We start from the raw sequence: 22,392 nt of genomic DNA, 5'->3' as shown, positions 1-22,392 counted from the left end.
TCACTGGGTGCAAACCCTCCAGGGCCCATGCCCCACTGGCTCCGGAGATCAACAAGTCCAAAGCCAGAATTTGCCATGGGTAGCTCAGAGCGTGGTTTTTCTTAGAGAAAAGCAACGGGGAAGAGCCCCCACACTTATAAACAACAAAATACTGCCAACCGCCTGCAAACCCACACAAGATTCCAGCCAAAGCCGACAGGGAAAAACGAAGCTTCGTGCCAGACCTTTTCTAAAGCTTGTTCCTCCTGTGGCTATGGTCAAGTGTGATCGGCTGGGATGGAAGGGGCTGAACCTGGAAACTTGAAGAGGTCACTTGGAATCCCGGGGAGGGACCGTGAAGGGTAATCACATGGCAACAGGTAACCTGCTTCTGAGGCTGAAGATCAAGGTCAAGGGGCAGGGGCGATGCCACCCGCTAGGGACCCAGCTGTGCCGCTCAGACCTGAGGCGAGGACAGGGGTGGCTGGATTTGTGTATTGCTGTCAAGTGCCACTGATCTGTGGCCAATGTTCTTGACTGACACACTCAGTGACTCAGTGTACCCACCCACCAGGTGAGACAGATTTCAATCCCATGACGTCATCACCACCAACAGGGTCATGAGAACCATGACAATACTAAATGGAGACAGATATCAGAGGGATGTTACAGGAAGGCCTCTTCATCAGGCTGCTGATTAGAAAAAGGACCTATCTCCAGCTAGGAGAGGCCTCACGTAGACAGGCACTCCCTAGTTAAACCAGCAGCCACTGGAAAGCTCCGGCAACTGAGCACAGAACAGGCGGTCAGCCCATCTGCGGGCTCCTGAGGGCGGGACTTCACCCCACCTGCCACTTAGGGCAGTCCAGGACCCAGCACCGGGTGTCATAAGAGAGGACACTTGAGTGCTTATCTGGGGATGACCGAGGGGCAAACGAGAAAGGAAAAGAAAGCCCACACTGGAATCCTCCCACCTACTCCCCAACCAGAGGCAATCGATCTCTCTAGGAGCCAATTCTCACAAAACCTGCAAGAGCCTAAGGTTCCCATTGATCACAACCCCCAGCATTTCTCGGACTTCTCTGGTCATTAAAAATAACAATAAAAATCAACTTAAGCAAACGCAGTGTTTCTTCCACATCCAGAGTCCCAAGCTCCTCTCCCTGGAGATTCTGATGTCATGAGTCAGGAGCAGGGCCTGGGATTTGGAAGGTTTTATCAAATGCCCCAGGTCATTCTTGGGAACCTGAAAGTTGAAGAAACACCATCCACCATTTCCAGGAGGCTCAACCCTTCTCATCACCAGCAGGAGGAGCTGGCTTACAGCCTCAGCTGGTCTATTTTGAGCAACCACCTGGGATGCAGGGGAGCTGCTGTGCCAGGTCGAACTTTGTTCCATGCCCTGGGGACCCTCCCACAATTGGTTGTAGGCATCGTCCCAGAAGTCCCCGAAGCTATCACTTTTCCCAGAGACACACACTCCAAGTCCTTCTCGGAGAGCACAGGGCCAGCCGCAGGCCCAGCCAGCTGGTAGTGGACAACCCAAAACTCCGGCCTGCCCACCTTTCCCTCTGACCCGTCACCGCCCTCAGCTGCCCTACCAGAAGGAGCTGCTGGAAATCGGGGCTGCAGGGCCCCAAGGAAGATCCAGAAATATCTGTAACTCCAGCCCATCAGGGGAATACAAAGCTGACCCACAGCCCAGATCTCCCACAGAAGGAAGTAAACCACAAGTCTCCACACCTGGTTGGAGCCTGAAGGAAAGTCCCTCAGGCTCTGACTCAGCCGGCTGTGAGGACTGCTGTGAGGACTTCGTCAACATAGAAACCCAGTGGGTCTCTGCCAGCCAGCAGCCGGCTCCTGCAGGTTTCAAGTCAGGGTCCTGTCCCAACTCCCAGCACTTCCCATGCAGCCAAGGGACCAGGAGCCTTGCACAGAGCACCCTTGACATAAGTAACGCCGTCTTAGAAAAAGACTTCATCTTACATTTCAAAGGGCACTTTGCCAACAGGGAGACAAGACATTTTGCTTTATAAATAAAGACTATATTTGGCCAGGCACGGTGGCTCACGCTTGTAATCCCAGCACTTTGGGAGGCCAAGGTGGGTGAATCACAAGGTCAGGAGTTCGAGACCAGCCTGACTAACATGGTGAAACCCTGTCTCTACTAAAAACACAAAAATTAGCCAGGTATGGTGGCCTGCGTCTGTAATCCCAGCTACCTGGGAGGCTGAGGCAGGAGAATTGCCTGAACCCTGGAGGCGGAGGTTGCAATGAGCCAGGATCGCACCACTGCACTTTAGCCTGGGCGACAGAGCAAGACTCCATCTCCAAAAACAACAAGAACAAAATAAAGACTACATCCAACCAGACAACAGCACACAAGCACACTCCTTCACAGTCAGTCCTCACCTGAGGACTCTGTGGCCATAAAAAGAGCAGGGCGTCAGCAGCTCGAGATGCCGTCTTCACTGACAGCATTGTGCTGTCGCTCATGATAACCACCCCTCATCCGCCATCGAAGGCTCTGCCAACATCAGAAACTTCCCTGCAAGACTGACAAACGGTCCAGCTCAGACCAGGAGATTCCTTTTGTCTTCGTGGCTCTTCCTAGACTGGTGTGTTAACCGTTTTTCGTAACCCCTTTCTCTTGATGTTAAATGTTACTTTGATGTGGAATGTTTAATCTATACTTATTTATTTATTTATTTATTTTTGAGACGGAGTTTCGCTCTTGTTACCCAGGCTGGAGTGCACTGGCACGATCTTGGCTCACCGCAACCTCCGCCTCCTGGGTTCAGGCAATTCTCCTGCCTCAGCCTCCTGAGTAGCTGGGATTACAGGCACGCGCCACCATGCCCAGCTACTTTTTTGTATTTTTAGTAGAGACGGGGTTTCACCATGTTGACCAGGATGGTCTCGATCTCTTGACCTTGTGATCCACCCACTTCGGCTTCCCAAAGTGCTGGGATTATAGGCGTGAGCCACCGCACCCGGCCCTAATCTATACTTTTATATATTCGTTAAGTATATTATTACGTATGGTTTGCAGTGTTGACTGGAGTGGTTTGAGCCTGTGTGCCTGAAGCTCTGACTATGGAGTGAACAGGAAGTATTAAAGAGACCTGTCTCCTTGGGAACTCCATGCGGCTCAGGTGTGACTGAAGTTGCATCAGTATCTCTGACTTTGTGGAAAGACACAAAGGTGCACGGACCTGGTTGTCTGTGACCTCGCACCACTCGTGAGAATTGGCACAATCAGCTTAGCAGGCATAGCTGGCACAGTGGATTCTAAGGCCAAAGCCTCCACTAACATTTAAATTAGAAATAAAGTCGTTTGAGCCGGGCGCGGTGGCTCAAGCCTGTAATCCCAGCACTTTGGGAGGCCGAGGCGGGTGGATCACGAGGTCAACAGATCGAGACCATCCTAGTCAACATGGTGAAACCCCGTCTCTACTAAAAATACAAAAATTAGCTGGGTATGGTGGCACGTGCCTGTAATCCCAGCTACTCAGGAGGCTGAGGCAGGAGAATTGCCTGAACCCAGGAGGCGGAGGTTGCAGTGAGCCGAGATCGCGCCATTGCACTCCAGCCTGGGTAACAAGAGTGAAACTCCGTCTCAAAAAAAAAAAAAAAAAAGAAATAAAGTCGTTTGAAAAACAAACTGCCACCCTCTCGAAAAAGAAACATAATCTCACTTCTTGAAAGTCTGGCTCCCTGAGGAAGACCTCAGGTGATGGGTTCTTTACCCACGTCCTATAGCTCCAAGAGCTGACACGGTCTCGGCTGATGCCAGGCTGGGAAACTGGTGGAGCCAGAAGGGCAAATAGTAAGCATGGTCTCAACTTAGGAGATGGGAATTGGCCAAACAAATTTTTAACTCGGCTGAAAGAAGAGAAAGCCAATTATTGCATAATCCCCACTCACACGGTTGACCAAGGTGGGAAATCAAACAGATGCCCAAGTAGACTTGGAAGTCAGAAGGACTCCCTGTATGATCCCTGAGGGGAAACAAACCCCTGCACTTTTAATGCAAAGTATCTCACAGATTGCCAGACAGGAAAAGAGCTAGCTCAAAGAATTTTAAGGAAAAGTAAATCCCTGTCAGAGGTAAGTTTTAGGGAGGAACCCCTGCAGAGAACTTAGATTACAATGACCACTGGGGTGGGTATATACAGAAAGACCTACGATAACTAGAGAAAGAGTTATTGATGATAACTATGAGAATCGCAGACCTCAGGACACCAGCGAGGACAGAGAATACACCACAGCAGAGTTACTGAAACTAAGAACAGAGTTTTGCCAAAGACAGAGCACAATGTGGACTGGCCCCTCCATCTGTGGGAGAATGGAGCAGACACCATGGCACTATCAGGCACAGAAACGGCTCGGATCCCTGCACAAGCAGGAAACGTCATGAACTACTATAAAACTACCAAATCATAAACCATTAGAACCATCAACAAATCAGCCAAGGCTGGGTGTGGTAGCTCACGCCTGTAATCCCAGCACTTCGGGAGGCTGAGGCGGGTGGGTCACCTGAGGTCAGAAGTTTGAGATCAGCCTGGTCAATATGGTGAAATCCCGTATCTACTATAAATACAAAATTAACCGGGTGTGGTGGCACACACCTGTAGTCCCAGCTACTCAGAGGCTGAGACAGGACAATCTCTTGAACCTGGCAGGCAAAGGTTGCAGTGAGCGGAGATCGCACCACTGCACACTCCAGCCTGGACAAGACGGAGACTCCATCTCAAAAAAAAAAAAAGAAAGAAAGAAAGAAGGCTGGGCGCGGTGGCTCACGTCTGTAATCCCAGCACTCTGGGAGGCCAAGGCGGGCAGATCACAAGGTCAAGAGATCAAAACTATCCTGGCCAACATGGTGAAATCCCCTCTCTACTAAAAAATACAAAAATTAGCTGGGCATGGTGCCATGCATCTGTAGTCCCAGCTACTCGGGAGGCTGAGGCAGGAGAATTGCTGAACCCAGCAGAGGTTTCAGTGAGCTGAGATCATGCCACTGCACTCGAGCATGGCGCCTGGCGACAGAGTAAGACTGTCTCAAAAAAAAGAAAGAAAGAAAGAAAGAAAAACCAATCAGCCAAGATGTGTTCTAGCCCTCTGGGACTGGATCACATCAGCCTAGAGAGCTGTGCACCCATATTTAGGCCCAACAAAATCTGGAGATGGACTTAGAACAATCTAACACAGGGACAAAGGAATCCAAGAAAATCAGCTATCTTAGGGACGGGATGTGATAGATATAATGAATTTGCCACTCGGCTGGAAATTCCAGCCATAAATGAAATTCAGAGAAGACATCTGTTAGGAGCACAACATAACCTGCAGTTCTCCTATACAAATGCTCTCTCGGCATGCAGAGCCATGCAAGATATACCAGACTTATAATCATCAGGAACCATGAGGTAACACTTACGGCAAACCTGAAAAACATATCAAGAGAAGGGATAGGAAAAGGGGTTAATGAACCAGTCCACAGAGAGCCATGAAGACTAAAAAAGTCTGGGCTGGGCTGGGCTGGGCGGTTCATCAGTCTTTCAGGGAAGAGTCTGTGATGTGAGCAGAGCCTTTGGCAGTGGATGTTGGGTGCTTATCTCCAGTGCCAACAGAGGGTGAACAGCCAAAGTCCTGCTCTTTTTATGGCCACAGAGTCCTCTGGTGAGGACTGACAGTGGAGGAGTGTGCTTGTCTGGATGGATGCAGTCTTTAAATTTATCAAGCAAACACCTCGTCCTTGTCGGCAAACTGCCCTATGAAAGGTAAGATGAAGTCTTTTTCTAAGATGGAGTTACTTACGTCAAGGGTGGCTCTCTACAGGGAGTTGGTCATAACTGCCACCCCACCCCCACCCCACATCCACACACCCCACCCCCAGGAGAAGCAGCAAAGGGCCTGGCGTGGGTCTGGGGGCAACACTAGCTTTGGAGTCAGATAGATTTGGGTTCAAAATTCAGCTCTGCCACACTTTCAGCTATCTGGGTTTTTGATAAAGCCTCTTGACCCTTTTTTCATCTGAAAATCAAACCTAGTCGCTTTAAGAATCAGAGGTGATATTTATTGAAAATACCTACATGGCACAAAGATGTCAAAAACAATGAGTGTGTTTGCTGCGGCCACCACCTCCCTCACAATCCCTTGGGAGCCCTCAGAGGTGGCAGAGCAGCTCCTGGGGCTGCAGTCTCGCTCCTCCTGCTGCCCTGGGTCTGTCTGTGGTTTTGAATCCCCAACTTGTCTTAAGGAATGATCCAGAGACCCACTGTGCCCTGCTCCTGCTTTAAGCCAATTGTTCCATTATTTTGAGGCCTTGCAAAAAAATATATTTGAAAGAAGGTTTTCATTGCTTTAAAAAATGTTTTTGAAAACTACCAGAAGCTTGATGTGTAAGCTGAGGCCCAGAGCATGCTGTGACCTGGCCAGCACTCTCTGGCCTTGTGGGGTAATTCAACCATGGGCATGAGTGGGTAGGGGCACCCTGGTTGGCCTTCTTCTCTCTCCCGGAGGCCGGTCCCTGCATCCCCAGTGGATGGAGAGGCTTCAGGGAAGCAGGACAGCAGCAGAGCCCCTCTGGAGCATGGGTCAGGGCAGAGTGGCAAAGTTGGGTGGGTGCAGGCCAGCCAAGGACTGGCTCCTGGACTCCTGGGCAGACTTGCCAGGCCACTCCCCACTGGTCTTTTTTTTTTTTCTTCGTTCTGAATTGAACCAAACCCACTGGTCTTTGAGGCCCACACACTAGACTTGTGCTGGTAAGGTCTTTCATTTTGGGTGGGCTTTATTTATTTATTTTTTTTAAGACTGAATCTTGCTCTGTTGCCCAGTCTGGAGTGCAGTGGCACCAACTCAACTCACCACAAACTCTGCCTCCCGGTTCAAACGACTCTCCTGCCTCAGCCTCCTGAGTACCTGGGATTACAGGCGCCCATCACCACATCTGGCTAATTTTTGTATTTTTAGAAGAGACGGCATTTTGCCATGTTGGCCAGGCTGGTCTCAAACTCCTGATCTCAGGTGACCTGCTCGCCTCGGCCTCCCAAAGTGCTGGGATTACAAGCATAAGCCACTGTGCCCAGCTTTCATTTTGTTTTGAAGTTTGAATCTGAACTCCAGCTGCTCTACCAGACCAAAGGGAGGAATGGGGCCGCCTGGCTTTGGGCAGATGGGTGAACAGTGGGTGGATAAATTAAAATCAAAGAGATACAGTATGTAGTCCTCTGTCATTAGCCGGAATTAGCTAATTATGTTCTATTTGGAAGGTCATAAGGGGTTATTAACCCACTTTTAAGAGGGGAAAACTGAGGCACCGAGAAAAGTATTTACCCCAATGACTCGGGCTCTCAGCCCTGACCACTGACCTGATCACACCACACCCTCCCCTGCACCGGCTCCCCAGAAAGGAAAGAAGAGACTTGTGTCAGGCAGTCCTGCCTGAAGCCAGTTCTTTGCCCCCACACAGGGTCCCACTGCAGATGTGTGAGGCTTTCACAGAGCACCCTTGACATAAGTAACTCCATCTTAGAAAAAGACATCATCTTACGTTTCGCTTTGTCAGCAGGGACAAGACGTCCTGCAGATAAATAAACACAGCATCCAACCAGACAAGGATATACAAGCATACTCCTCCACTGTCAGTCCTCAGTACAGGACTCTGTGGCCATAAAAAGAGGACAGCCGAGGGCCGGGCGCGGTGGCTCACGCCTGTAATCCCAGCACTTTGGGAGGCCGAGGCAGGTGGATCATGAGGTCAAGAGATAAAGACCATCCTGGTCAACATGGTGAAACCCCATCTCTACTAAAAATACAAAAAATTAGCTGGGCATGGTGGCGCATGACTGTAATCCCAGCTACTCAGGAGGCTGAGGCAGGAGAATTGCCTGAACCCAGGAGGAGGAGGTTGTGGTGAGCCGAGATCGCGCCATTGCACTCCAGCCCGGGTAACAAAAGCGAAACTCCACCTCAAAAAAAAAAAAAAAAATAGGACAGCCAGGCACAGTGGCTCATGCCTGGAATCCCAGCATTTTGGGAGGCTGAAGTGAGAGGATTGTTTGAGCCCAGGAGTTTGAGACAAGCCTGGGCAATGCAGTGAGACCCAATCTCTACAAAATTTTATTTTTTAATTAGTTCAGCATGGTGGCACAGCTACTTAGTGGGCTGCGATGGGAGGATCACTGGAGCCTGGGATGTTGAGGCTGCAGTGAGCTGTGATCACGCCACTGCACTCCAGCTTGGGCAACAGAGCAAGACCCTGTCAAAAAAAAAAAAAAAAAAAAAAAAAGCCAAACAAAAGAAACAAAAAACAAAACAAGAGAAAAGAGCAGGACTTCAGCAGCCTAACATGGCTGTCTTAATTGACACTATCCTGCTGTCATTCATGATAAGCACCTAGCATCTGCCGGCGAAGGCTCTGCCGACATCAGAAACTCTTTCCCATGAAACCGACAGCCTGCCCAGGTCAGGGCAGGAGGTTCTTTTCGTCTTCCCGGCTCTCCCTGGACTAGTTCATTAGCCCTTTTTCCTAACCCCTTTCTCTTGATGATAAATGTTACTCTGATGTGGAATGTTTAATCTGTACATTTATATATCGATTAAGTATATTACTATGTACGGTTTGCAGCGCTGACTCACTTGTGGCGCAGCTTCAGCCGGTGTGCCCAAGGCTCTGACGCCTAGTGAGCAGGAAGTACTAAGGAGAATTGTCTCTTGGAGCGCTCCATGTGGTTCGTGGCTTTTATGATTGAAATTGCATCAATAAAAGTCTGACCTTGTGGAAAGACACAAATGTGCAGGCACCTCGTTATCTCTGACCTTGCACCACTCACGAGACCCCCCACCTCCCTGCCAATATTGCAGGAAAGCCCACTGAAGCCCAGAGGGGTCATGCTCTGCTGACCCAGCAAGCCCACTTCCGGGTATTCATCCAAAGGAAGGAATTGAAACCAGGACCCTGAAGGGAGAGCTGAATCCCATACTCACTGCAGCACTGTTCACAAAAGCCAAGATGTGGAAACAAACTTAGCCAATGAATGGGTAAACAAAAGGTAGTCCGTACATTCAATAAGAGATCTTGTATTAAGTGTTCTTGCCACAAAATAATTATTATTATAGATAAACAGAATAATAGATAAAGAGGGCAGGAGGAAACTTTGGAAGGTGGTGGATATTTTTACAGCCTAACTTATGGTGACGGTGTCCCTGGTGTCACCATAGGTCCACTTATCAGGTTGTACACATTAAATAGGTACGGCTTATTTGTATATCAATTGTACCTCAATAAAGTAGTCTAAATCAAAACAAATACAGTATTGATTTCAAAAGAAAAAAAGGAACACTCTGCAAAACTCTATCTACTGCAAAACTCTATCTACTACAAAACTCACTTCTTGGGCCCAAGAGACAGACCCCTGCTGTCCCCATCCCTGTATATGGGTTGTCACCCTTCAACATTGGTCTAAGGACACTGGCTCCCCCAACTCGGACCTCGGGTCTAGCCAGGAGGTCCCCCAAGCCTACTAGGAACCAAGAGATTCCTAGGCAGTCCCATCTGTCTGCTCAGAATGGCTGGTCTCCCCTACCGCCTACAGAACCCTGCCTGCCCTCGAGCACACAGGCCAAAGCTCAGCCTCGCCAGGAATCCTCCCTGGACCACGCCAAGTCACAGTACTTTTCCGAGGGGCCTCACCTCCTCCCCAACCTGCACCATGCTGGGTGGACCTGGCAGTCCTGGGTGGTCGTGGTGCCTGGTTTCCTCTTCCTACTGCCTTTCTCCCTCCCCCTCCACCCTCAGCCTTGCCCAGAGGTAGCACTGGATTGATTAATTGATGGACTGATGGAAGGTCTTCTCTCCCCATAACCAGACTTAGGCAGCCTCCCCAGGGCAGGCTGGAATAATCCACCAGGTGCCAAGTGCCTTCAACCAAGAAGGGTAGAAAATACTCAGTCCACACCTCCGGGCTCTGCTGGCAGTCCCCAAGCTCTCTGAGGTCAGACCTGGCCTGGCCACCCACTGTCCTGAGACCCCATCTAAGATTGGACTCTGCTCAATCGCCTCCTCTCCTGGGCTTCAGTTCAGTGTGTCGCCCCCAAAACGCACACACCAGGACATAACCTCTTTTGCTAATTCTAGCCAGAGAATTCCACCCATGACTGTCTAATCCCACTGTTTACACCAGCCCTCTCCTTATGCGCCAAAGACCCACTTCCGGGCCTAGCCACCCCACCTTCCTCCCGCCCCAAGTCACACAAGCAGGCAGAGCCCCCAAAACCCAGTAAGAGAAACAAGAGCTGCAGCCAGTGCCTCGTAACTTCTTTTCATTCATTTTCTTGACTTTTTACTAAATCCACATTCTGATTTCACGAGCTAATGCGTCTTTTATTACTGATGTTTTTATTGAGAAGCTTGTAGGTTCCCATGCAGTTGTAGGAAAATAACACTGAGATTGTTGAGATTGTTGTACGAACTTGTACAGCTGGCCCAGTTTCCCCCAATAGTCACACCTCATAAAACCACACCATGATACCACAGCAGCGGTATCATCCGCAGATCTTATTCAGATTTCCCGTCTCACTGCTACGCATGTGAGTATTAAGTTCTATGTATGTCATCACTAGCAGAGGCTTCTCTCCAGCATCACAGTCAAATTTGAACAGCTCCTACAAGAGGATGTCCTGTGGCTTCTGTAACCACAGCCACCTCCCTCCTGTTCCCCACTCCTTCAGCACCGCAATCACCAATCTGTGCCTGCTGCTAACATGGTGTCACTTCAAAATTACGTTATATAGCCGGGCGCGGTGGCTCAAGCCTGTAATCCCAGCACTTTGGGAGGCCGAGGCGGGTGGATCACGAGGTCGAAAGATCGAGACCATCCTGGTCAACATGGTGAAACCCCGTCTCTACTAAAAATACAAAAAAACTAGCTGGGCATGGTGGTGCATGCCTGTAATCCCAGCTACTTAGGAGGCTGAGGCAGGAGAATTGCCTGAGCCCAGGAGGCGGAGGTTGCGGTGAGCCGAGATCGCGCCATTGCACTCCAGCCTGGGTAACGAGAGCGAAACTCCATCTCAAAAAAAAAAAAAAAAAAATTATGTTATATAAATAAATAATACAGTATGTACGGAACTGTTGGCTTTATTTTAACTGCACAACATTCCCTGGAGGTCATTAAGTTGCTGCATCCATCAGCAATTTAAGTTGCTTGTTCCTTTTCATGGCTGAGTCGAATTCCATGGCATGGAGGCGCCACGGTCTGTTTCTGCCTTGGGGAACCCAAGGATCTGCAGAAGCTAGCAGGAAAGCCTAAGCCCGCCTGCCGCCTGGCTAGGTTCTGAAACACCCTTCCACAGCTACAAATCTGAGCACCTGTTTCGGGAAAAGGACCAACTAAAACGGGCCTCCAGGGGAGGGCACTGAGAGGTCTGTGTCCTCTATTAGAACCAGACTCTCTCCTGGATACAAGGAATAGGCTACAAATGAGGGGAGAACTGCTGGGTCTACCCTTGGAACTGGATTCTCAGAGCTGGGACAGATTCTAGAGGGCATGTCACCCACCTCTCATCCTGCCGGGACGATTCTTTTGGAGGAAATAGCGTTTTCCTTAGTACCATCATTAGGAAGCTCTTCCTTCCGCCAAGGGTGATTAGCACCGCAATCACCACTGCACTAATTAGCACTGCAACAGAAGCAGCCCAGTTTCTCCAGCTCAGGAGACTCCCCAGTGGAAGGTCTACATTGGTGCTGGTGGCTCTCTCAGTCTGCACCTCCTCTGGCTAAACATCCTCAACTCCTCTGATTATTCAAACAAAATGTTTTCTAAACCTCTGGCCATCTGATTCAATCTCAGCCTTAACCATATTCCCTTGAAGACACTGTTTCCAGAATTCACCAGCGTAACCCACAAGAGGTCTAACCAGCGTGGCCTCCACAGGGGCTGCTTGCTAATTACCTCCCTCATTCTGTTTGTGCTCTTTTTCCATTAATTGTCCAATAATGCATTCAAGTAACACACTCAAACAATGAAACAATTATAAGAAGAAAGAAAGAAAGATGTGTTCCCTTGATGAAAGCCCATAAGGCAATCAAAAACATTTTTTTTCAAAAAGTAGATAATAAGGTGGAAAAGCTATCTAAGATAGAACGTTAAATTAAAAAAATAGGACCAGGCACAGTGGCTCATGCCTGTAATTCCATCTACTCAGGAAGCTGAGGCAGGAGAATCGCTTGAACCTGGGAGGTGGAGGTTTGGGTGAGCCGAGATCGTGCCATTGCACCCCTGTCTGGGCAACAACAGACAGGGAGGCCAAGGCAGGTGGATCACCTGAGATCAGGAGTTCGAGACCAGCCTGATCAGTATGGAGAAACCCTGTCTCCACTAAAACTACAAAAATTAGCCAGGCATGGTGGCACGTGCCTGTAATCCTGTCTGGGCAACAACAGTGAAATGCCATCTCAAAAAAAAAAAAAAAGAAAAGAAAAAAATAGTCTGGGTGCAGTGGCTCATGCCTGCAATTCCAGCACTTTGGGAGGCCAAGGCAGGTAGATCACTTGAGGCCAGGAATTCAAAACCCACCTGGCAATATGGTGAAGCCCCGTCTCTACCAAAAATACAAAAATTAGCTGCGTGTGGTGGCACACACCTGTAATTCCAGCTCCTTGGGAGGCTGAGGCAGGATAATTGCTTCGACTCAGGAGGTGGAGGTTGCAGTGAGCTGAGATTGCGCCACCGCACTCCAATCTCGGCGACAGAGCAAGTCCCTGTCTCAGAAAGAAAAAAATAGTCACTTCTGCCCTTCAAACTCAGCTGAGGCGTTTCCTTGGAGTAACTCTGGGAGATCCCTCCCCAACACCTTCCCTTCTAGCCTCCTGTGACAGGGGAGAGAAGGAGCTTTGTCTTGCTCCACAATGCAATCATGAGGTATGATATCTAATGAATGTTTAATAAGTTCATTAATCACAATCATGGCTTTACTGCAGAGTGGAATTAGTGACTCCTCCATTTGGAGGAGAATAGATGTGCACACAAACAGCAGAACACACACATAAAACTTGGGGGAGAAAATCAACCAAACCATTTACAGAGGTTCTAAAAGCTGGGAGAGGAAATTTTAGAGGAATTTCACGTTTTACATTGTACATTTCTATATTGTGACAAAAAAAAAAAAAACCTTCCTAAATGTTGTGATGAGAATTTTTTTTTTTTTTTTTTTTTTTTTTTTTTTTTTTTTTTTAACAGAGTCTTACTCAGTCACCCAGGCTGGAGTGCAGTGGTGTGATCTTGGCTCACTGCAATCTCCACCTCCCGGCTTCAAAGATTCCCCTGCCTCTGCCTCTCAAGTAGCTAGGACTACAGGTGCACATCACCACACCTGGCTAATTTTTTATATTTTAGTAGAGACGGACGGGGCTTCACCTTGTTGGCTAGGATGGTCTCGATCTTCTGACCTCATGATCCACCCACCTGGGCTTCGCAAAGTGCTAAGATTACAGACGTGACAGCTCGGGGTTCCGAGCTCCAGCCTCAGACAGTGCTGCAATCTCCTTTCCCCTCCAATCCTATCTGCGATGGACGATGCCCGCGAGTCACCCACTGACAAATGTGGAGAGACAGGGGAGTCGGATGAGACGGTTGCTGTGCCGGGGACCCAGGTGCTACCGATACGGATGGAATCCCAGAGGAAACTGACGGAGACACAGATGCGGACTTAAAAGAAGCTGCAGCGGAGGAAGGCGAGCTCAAGAGTCAGGATGTCTCATATTTAACAGCAGTTGAAAGGGAAGACTCATCATTACTTACTCCTGCAGCCAAAAAACTGAAAATAGATATCAAAGAAAGAGAAGAAGCAGGCCAGGCGCGGTGGCTCAGGCCTGTAATCCCAGCACTTTGGGAGGCCGAGACGGGTGGATCACGAGGTCGAGAGATCGAGACCATCCTTGTCAACATGGTGAAACCCCGTTTCTCTAAAAATACAAAAATCAGCCAGGCATGGTGGTGCGTGCCTGTAATCCCAGCTACTCAGGAGGCTGAGGCAGGAGAATTGCCTGAACCCAGGAGGCGGAGGTTGCGGTGAGCCGAGATGGCGCCATTGCACTCCAGCCTGGGTAGCAGGAGCGAAACTCCGTCTCAGAAAAAAAAAAGAAAAAGAAAAAAAGAAAGAGAAGAAGCAGAAGGTAGATGAAGATGAGATTCAGAAGGTGCAAATCCTGGTTTCTTCTTTTTCTGAAGAGCAGCCGAACCGTTATGAAATGTATCGCCACTCAGCTTTCCCTAAGGCAGCCATCAAAAGGCTGATCCAGTGCATCACCGGCACCTCTGTGTCTCAGAATGTTGTTATTGCTATGTCTGGCATTTCCAAGGTTTTCGTCGGGGTGGTGGTAGAAGCAGCACTGGATGTGTGTGAGAAGTGGGGAGAAATGCCACCACTGCAACCCAAACATATGAGGGAAGCCGTTAGAAGGTTAAAGTCAAAAGGACAGATCCCTAACTCGAAGCACAAAAAAATCATCTTCTTCTAGACCAAAGCCTAGAAAGGCCTATTACTGACGGAAGAAGTATTGGTTCCAGACTTCCTATAAGACTGTCTGCTGGTGCTTTAGCATCTCAGTCCTCCAAGGATTCCATGATTTCAATCTGTCAAAACTCTGATTATTTGTCACACCTAGAAAGTATGTAGCCTGTTTGATACTTGCCTTGACTAAATTTTGGGACCTCTTGGAGCATTTTGAAGTATTTAACTGTCTTGGCCAGTTGGAAGATGTGTGGGCCATAAACATCTTCTGGACAAGAGAATTGCTTTCAGAGAGAAAACCTTTCCAAGAGAGTTTGATTTTTTTTTTTTTTTTTTTTTTTTAAGATAGGGTCTTGCTGTGTCACCCAGGCTGGAGTGCTGGAGTGCAGTGGCATGACTGCAGCCTTGAATTCCTGGGCTTAAGTGACGCTCCCACCTCAATCTCCTGAGTAGGTAGGACTACAGACACACACTACTGTGTCCAGTTAACTTATTTTTATTTTTTATGGATATGCGGTCTTGCTTTGTTGCCCAGGCTGGTCATGAACTCTTGGCTTGAAGCAGTCCTCCTGCCTCAGCCTCCTTATGTGCCAAGAGCTTTAATGGTTTCACACTGAAGCCTAAAGTTGCTAAGACTTAGTTCGTTTCTTACATCGGGTTTTAAGTAGATGAAACAACCAGAAACTTTTATTTGTGATACTCTACCATGAAGGACGTGGTAAAGGCAGGAATTGTGGAGTAACTGGTGCTTGTAAACATTTAAGATTCTCCTGTGGATTTTGGTGAGTGATCATTAAACTGTTTTCCAACTTGCAAAAAAAAAAAAAGATTACAGACATAAGCCACCATGCCAGGCCCAAGTTTTCTTTAAATATGTACATATTAACCCTTTTGATGATAATTTTTAAAGGTATAACCAAATAAAAACGGGAGGGGAAGAAAACACACTTCGACTTTGGGCGGTCACACTTCCATGCCTGGTCTCTCCTGGGCTCGCTGTCAGCTCAGAACTCCGGATCTCATGGTTTCTGTTCCATGATTGAGGGAGGTGGTGCAATGAGCACAGCACTGACTCCTGACCCAGATGGATACATTCTGCTCAGTGCAGCCTATCAGGCAGGCTGTCCAGATGCTGTGACTCATAATCAAGTCATACAAGGTATCAGCCTTTCCCTCCCAGCTGGTGTCATCTAAAGAGCTGATAGACAAATGCCCCAGGTCCTCATCTGAGCTGTTACTAAATAACGAATGGTACAGAACCCAGGAAGGAGTGAGGGGCAGCCTGAGGTCGCTACCCAAAGTGATGTGGACTCAGGAACGGTCCCCACTTAGGCACAGCCATTCAATCAGACACAAGCCTACCAGACCTTCCATCTTCCAGCACCCAGGGCTTGGAGCCTAGCAGACAGGAGCCAATCAAACACCTTGCCCACGATACAAGGGATGTGTGCACGACCACCAACTCGATACGCTGAACCACACACAGTAAGGAAGGGAAAGAGGTGTGAAAAAGGATTTGTTGGCATGGGTGGGTGAATCGTTTTTCATTTTAAAACTTCCACCATAATTTTTAATCATATGTAAATACATAAAGCGACATCAATGTAAAGCCTGTTGAAATTACATATCCAGCTGTGCTCCTGGTCCACCAGCTAAGAAACCGCATCAAAAGGGGAAACCAGACAAGTCGGTTTTCTATGATGTTTGCAGCGCACCCACACAGGCGCCAGGTGATCGCCACTTCCTTTTTATGTGCTCACAGCTCTCTGGTGAATAACATGTTCTATCCATTTTCTGGGGATACGAAACCATCACCGCCATCTCTGGAATACAGTTTTATAATGGCATCGTGATGAGCTCACAGGCTTTGAAGTTGTGCAGATCTAAGTTTGAGTTCTTGCTCTACTTCTTACTGCCTTTACACAAACCCTTTGAGCCTTGGTATTCTCATCTGTGAACTGGGCATTCTTTTTTCCCACATAGCTGGTTTTGTTTTGTTTTGTTTTTGAGATGGAGTCTTGCTCTGTCACCCAGGCTGGAGTGCAATGGCATCATCTCAGCTCACTGCAACCTCCCCTTCTCAGATTCAAGCAATTCTCCTGCCTCAGCCTCTCGAGTAGCTGGAATAACAGGCACCTGCCACCACTCCCAGCTAATTTTGTGTGTGTGTTTTTTCTTTTTCTTTTTTTTTTTTTTGAGACGGAGTTTCGCTCTTGTTACCCAGGTTGGAGTGCGATGGCGCGATCTCGGCTCACCGCAGCCTCCGCCTCCTGGGTTCAAGCGATTCTTCTGCCTCAGCCTCCCGAGTAGCTGGGATTACAGGCACGTGCCACCATGCCCAGCTAATTTTTGTATTTTAGGTAGAGGCGGGGTTTCACCTTGTTGACCAGGATGGTCTCGATCTCTTGACCTCGTGATCCACCCGCCTCGGCCTCCCAAAGTGCTGGGATTACAGGCTTGAGCCACCAGCCCGGCCTCCCCACATGGCTGTTGTGAGGATAAAGTGAGGTCATGAATTGAAATGTAGATATTGAGTGAAAGGTAGAAATAACTGTCATCACATTCTTCTTTACCCTTTCACCATCACCACTACCACCTCCGCATCACCAACGTGGGCCAAAAAGAGTCAAAAGATCCAAGATTTTGATCAGTTAGCTGACTATCACAGTATTCGGAAAAAAATCCTGAAATATTGCAAAGCCCAGGCCAAATAGGCAAATTCTGATAATAGGAGTATCTGAGACAGAATTTTTAGCAGGGAGCTGCTTCTGGAAAGGTTCTTAACAAAGCAAAAAGGGCAGCTACTGCCCAAGAGCTATGAGCAAACGCCAAACACACTTCTCACCACTGCCAACCAGGCCATGCTAAGACCTCTGAGAATTCCGGAAGTTTCTATTCCCATCCTACCAAGTGGTTTCTATAATTTAGTCCCAGGCATCTCAGAAACACCCTGAGAAGAGACATCCAGTTTCTTACCCAAATCAGATGAATTCTCAACCTTTAGTATGCCATCCCCTCCTGAGTCCTGTGGGCTGACACCCCTGTCACAGTCCACATAGGATACAGCAGGGCCAGACTACCTGGGCTCCAATCCGGATTCCAGCACTATTTTGCTCTGTGACCTCAGGCAAGTTACTCAGCCTCTCTGTGTTCCATTGTCCTCACCTATAAAAAGGTAATAATAATAAGGCTGGGTGTGGTGGCTCACACCTGTAGTCCCAGCACTTTGGGAGGCTGAGGCAGGCAGATCACTTGAGCCCAGGAGTTCAAACGCAGCTTGGGCAACATAGCAAGACCCTGCCTCTACAAAAAATACAAAAATTAGCCAGGCATGGTGGTGCCCACCTGCAGTCCCAGCTACTCAGGAAACTGAGGCGGGAGAACTGCTTGAGCCCAGGAGATTAAGGTGGCAGTAAGCCATGATTGTAGCACTGCACTCCAGCCTTGGTGACAGAGGGAGACCCTGTCACCAAGGGTCTTAAAAAAAAAAAGGAAAGAAAAAGAAATAATAACAGCACTTATCTCTGAGACGGGTAATACTTGGTCTCAAAGACCAGTAAGACCACATCTTACTTCCCTTCGGCCTTCCCTTCAGCCATGCCTGACCCAGGACTAGGCACAGAGTTAGTTCAATGAAGCTTGGCAGGAAAAAAGACAAAGAGCCAGCCATGCTCAATAAATGCTAATGATGATTAGTATCCTAGACACTCTAGTAATCACTGCACAATGTCAGAAGCAACACCATTTTCAGGACCTGGCTCCTGGGGGCTCTGTCACATTTCCCTTCCTCTTCCAAAGACAACTTCTCTCTTAAGAGAGACATGAGGCCAGGCGCGGTGGCTCAAGCCTGTAATCCCAGCACTTTGGGAGGCCGAGGCGGGTGGATCACGAGGTCAAGAGATCGAGACCATCCCGGTCAACATAGTGAAACCCCGTCTCTACTAAAAAAAAAAAAAAAATACAAAAAAAAAAAAAAAATTAGCTGGGCATGGTGGCACGTGCCTGTAATCCCAGCTACTCAGGAGGCTGAGGCAGGAGAATTGCCTGAACCCAGGAGGCGGAGGTTGCAGTGAGCCGAGATCGCGCCATTGCACTCCAGCCTGGGTAACAAGAGCGAAACTCCATCTAAAAAAAAAAAAAAAAAAAAAGAGAGAGAGACATGAGCCACCAGTCTGGGCAGAACCACAGACCAGAGAAGGAACAGACAACAGACATCAGGGAACTCCAGGACCGAAGTGTCCGAGGGACAGAGGCCACTGGCCACAGCAGTAGGTAGGCTGGTTCCCAGGGAGCAGAGTAAGGGCCAGGCAGCAGAAGAGAGCTGTGACGGGTTGTCCTGCTGCAGCCTGGGACAACGTGGCATCGGGCCATTTCCACTGAGAGCAGGTGAAGGCAGCCATCAGGCTAGGAGCATCTTCTCTTCCTCAGTTTTCCCAACTCCTAAACGAGGAATTTCCAGGTGTTCCCAGGGCCAAGGCAGAGGGAAGGGTCCAAAAAGCCCCCAGAGAAGGCAGACTTCCTGTCTACTCCAGCAGCTGGGGCTGCACGTACAGGACAATCCTAGCTTCCGGCTCCCTTCTGCCTTCCTGACCCTCTCCCTCACCCCCTGCACACACCTGCCCCGCACATGCTGTAGAGAAGAAGGCAGTTCTCTAAAGTTTTATGCAGGCACAGTGGCCACGTCTGTAACGTCAACTACTTAGAAGTCTGAGACAAGGAGGATCCATCGCCTGAGCCCAAGAGTTCGAGTCCAGCGTGGGCAAAATAGCGAGACCCGCGCCCCCATCTCTAAAAAATGAAACAAAATAGAACTTTAATTTTCTAAGGTGGGAGGGGCAGGGGATGAAAGGGAGAAAGGGATATACAGCTGGCACACATTTTCTTTTCATAGAAAGATCTTTCTCCTAGAAGTTACGTTAAGGGCGCAGTTGGGGAGAATGAAAACCAGAAGGCCTTAGGAAGAGGTCTCTGTTGCTGGCAAGTGGTTTCTTGACTCCTTGGGGCATTTCCCTGTGTTTGGCAGGGCAGGAAGACTCCTCTGCAAGGTCGGTGCCCCACTGACAACCTGGGTTCTCAGCCTCTTGACATGCATCTCCTACTGATACTATATCACCTTCCTGCTTGTCTCAAGTCCCTTTCAACTCGAAAACTCAAGCTGCATCATTTGAACACCACACTGCAACTTACAAAGGGCTTTCATGTAAAGTATCCTTCTTAATCCTTTCAACAAACATGGAACATATATGTCATCCCCGTTTTACAGCCACAGAAACCAAGGCTTAGAGATATTGGGAAACATCTCTGAGATCACGTGGCTAGACAAGGTGGCCCCGGGTCTCAGCCACATGTTACCTCCTGCCCCACATCACAGGTGCCTGCAGCACGAATTTGCCAGCCTGGCCCTTCCAGCCTGAGTTAGAGAGATGCCATGTGCTCACCCAGGACTTATGTAGAAGCTAGTACTCATGAGTCAGAATTTAGCTCCCTGTACCCCACACTACCCTCGGTGGCCCCAAGGGCAGGGGCTGCAGTGGGGAAGATCCCAGCACCTGGCACAGGCTCAGTCAGTGGGTTACCTAGCAGGTATGTGTTATGTGAATGAATGCCTGAATGGTTGACCAATTGACAAGCAGATGACTCTCTGAATAGGCAGAGTCGTACAGCCAAGCCCCCAGACATCTGATTTGGACCACACAACATCCAATTTTCCAACCCTGGTCTCTGATGCCTAAGGGATGCTGAGTCTTACTAGGGCAATCGTGACCTGAGAAGGAACCAGTGGATATCAAGGCAGCTTCGTCGTCACCATCAAATATTCAACAGGAATCAAGACCCTAGGGAGGCAAGCTTCCTGGTTCTCTTTAATGGCCATAAGGAGTGGCATCTGTGCCCCTGCTTGCTCGAAGGCTGGGCTCACACCATCCCCAGATTTAGTAATGTGCATCAGGGCTCTGGAGGCCATGGAGAACACTTGATGGGAACAGTGGGAGTGGGGCGGGGGTCACGCCATCAGCCTTGGGAAGGGGACACAGTCAGATACAAGTACCACCAAACTGCAGCTGGGGACAAAGGAACCCAGGAACAACAGCACCCTTGTGAGCCAGGCTCTGCTGACCCAGACAGCAAACCCAGAGGCAGCAGCCACACCTCCGGGCCAGGGATGGAGATGCCAGCTGCAAACACACACTACAAGGTGATCCCAGGGACTGAGATTTCTGGTGAAGCCAGGGGTGGGAGAAATCTGTAAGACATGGAAATGAGCTATGGTCACTTTCCGCTGGATACTCCGCCTCACAGCTAACTTTGGCACGCGTCTCTTAGCTATGCTCTCCAGACTGGATGTTCTTTAAAGGAACCAGAAGGCTTGGCACGGTGGCTCAAGCCTGTAATCCCAGCACTTTGGGAGGCCGAGGCGGGTGGATCACGAGGTCAAGAAATCGAGACCATCCTGGTCAACATGGTGAAACCCCGTCTCTACTAAAAATACAAAAAATTAGCTGGGCATGGTGGCACGTGCCTGTAATCCCAGCTACTCAGGAGGCTGAGGCAGGAGAATTGCCTAAACCCAGGAGGCGGAGGTTGCGGTGAGCCGAGATCGCGCCATTGCACTCCAGCCTGGGTAACAAGAGCGAAACTCTGTCTCAAAAAAAAAAAAAAAAAGGAAACAACCACATCTTGCTAGTCTCCGAGAGCCTTCCCTTCAGCCATGCCTGGCCCAGGGCAAGGTACGGAGTTAGCTCAGTAACCTGGCGGGAGAAAAGACAAAGAGCAAGCCATGAGAAGGACAATCACAGAAGCAGAGCGGGAAGGAACAGCCCGAGGGTGCAGAGAGCAAATGAGCTTTACAGAGGAGAGGAAACGAAAGCCAGGGCTTGCAAGTTAACAGGAGAACTCTGTTCAATGTGGGATCCTGGAGCAGAGTGAAAGGTGAACCCCACATTGGCCGCTGTCGGGAGGCGAGATGGCTCAGAGAAGAGGCTGGGATGCACCACCAGGAAGACCCTGCTTTCCCAGTGTGGGCAAGAGAGTCTCAAAAAGGGAAGTGAAGAAGAACAAACTTAGGGTGGGGGCATAGGACTGCCCTGAAATAAATTCCAAACAGCAGGCTCTCTGTTGAGGAGGCAGGAGTCTAGAGTCCCAAATAGGCAATTAGCAAGGACTCACAAATATAGGAATTAGAGCAAGGATGAGAAGGTGAATCTGCCTTACGGCAGGGCACAGACACTGCCAGGGCAAGGGCCCTAGCTTCCAAATGCACTGGAAGCTTCCTTCCTTGTTGAGGGTGAAAAGTGGAGAAAACAACAGAGGCCAGCCCCAGGTCCTGTCTGTGGTGCAGGCAGCCTCCAAAGCCCTTAGCGTCTGAATTTCTGCCAGCTCCCTGAGTCGGGATGCTGCTTGGAGAAAAGGAATTGATCTCAGATAGCACCAAAATCAGGCCTGATTTGGGAGCAACGGCGGAGGTTATGGAACTCAGGAGCACCCGGGAGTAGGGGAGAAAGTGAGGGTTGGCAGGACAGGGAGGCCATCATTTGCAGAGGAGCAAAAGTCTCTGCCAAACAGCCCCTGCCTCTCAGCGCCGCCCTGACCTGGTATGCTCTGGCCTTCCAGGAAACCTGGGGATCTGCGCTGGACAGAGAGGGTAAACACCTGGCTGCTGGTCCCGCCCGGGCACTACCACCTAAGTGAGTCCTCAATGAAGTGACTAGCGACCCATCCCCAACTCCATACAGGAGCATGTAGTCTTTTTGAGATCTTTCAATAGGTCTTTCATTGTTCTTTCTGCCAAAGAAGAGCTTCCTGTTTCTGTACCTTGCAAAAGGCTCGAGACGTGTATGTGTTCCCACAACTTTGCCCAGAGAGCCGCCTTCCCAAAGGGCTCATCCCCTCTCGCGAAGCCCA

The 22,392-nt window shown here is 49.2% G+C and overlaps 1 protein-coding gene across 1 annotated transcript in view; it reads right to left on the bottom strand.

Annotated features, from left to right (window-relative positions):
- The window catches only part of ST14 (ST14 transmembrane serine protease matriptase), a 49,590-nt gene that overhangs the window by 26,385 nt on the left and 813 nt on the right, over nt 1-22,392 (bottom strand). The gene's annotated exons all lie outside the window — the stretch shown is intronic.

This window comes from Saimiri boliviensis, chromosome 6, assembly GCF_048565385.1.
Source record: "Saimiri boliviensis isolate mSaiBol1 chromosome 6, mSaiBol1.pri, whole genome shotgun sequence".
NCBI lineage: Eukaryota > Metazoa > Chordata > Mammalia > Primates > Cebidae > Saimiri > Saimiri boliviensis.
This window is presented reverse-complemented; position numbering and strand designations above follow the sequence as displayed.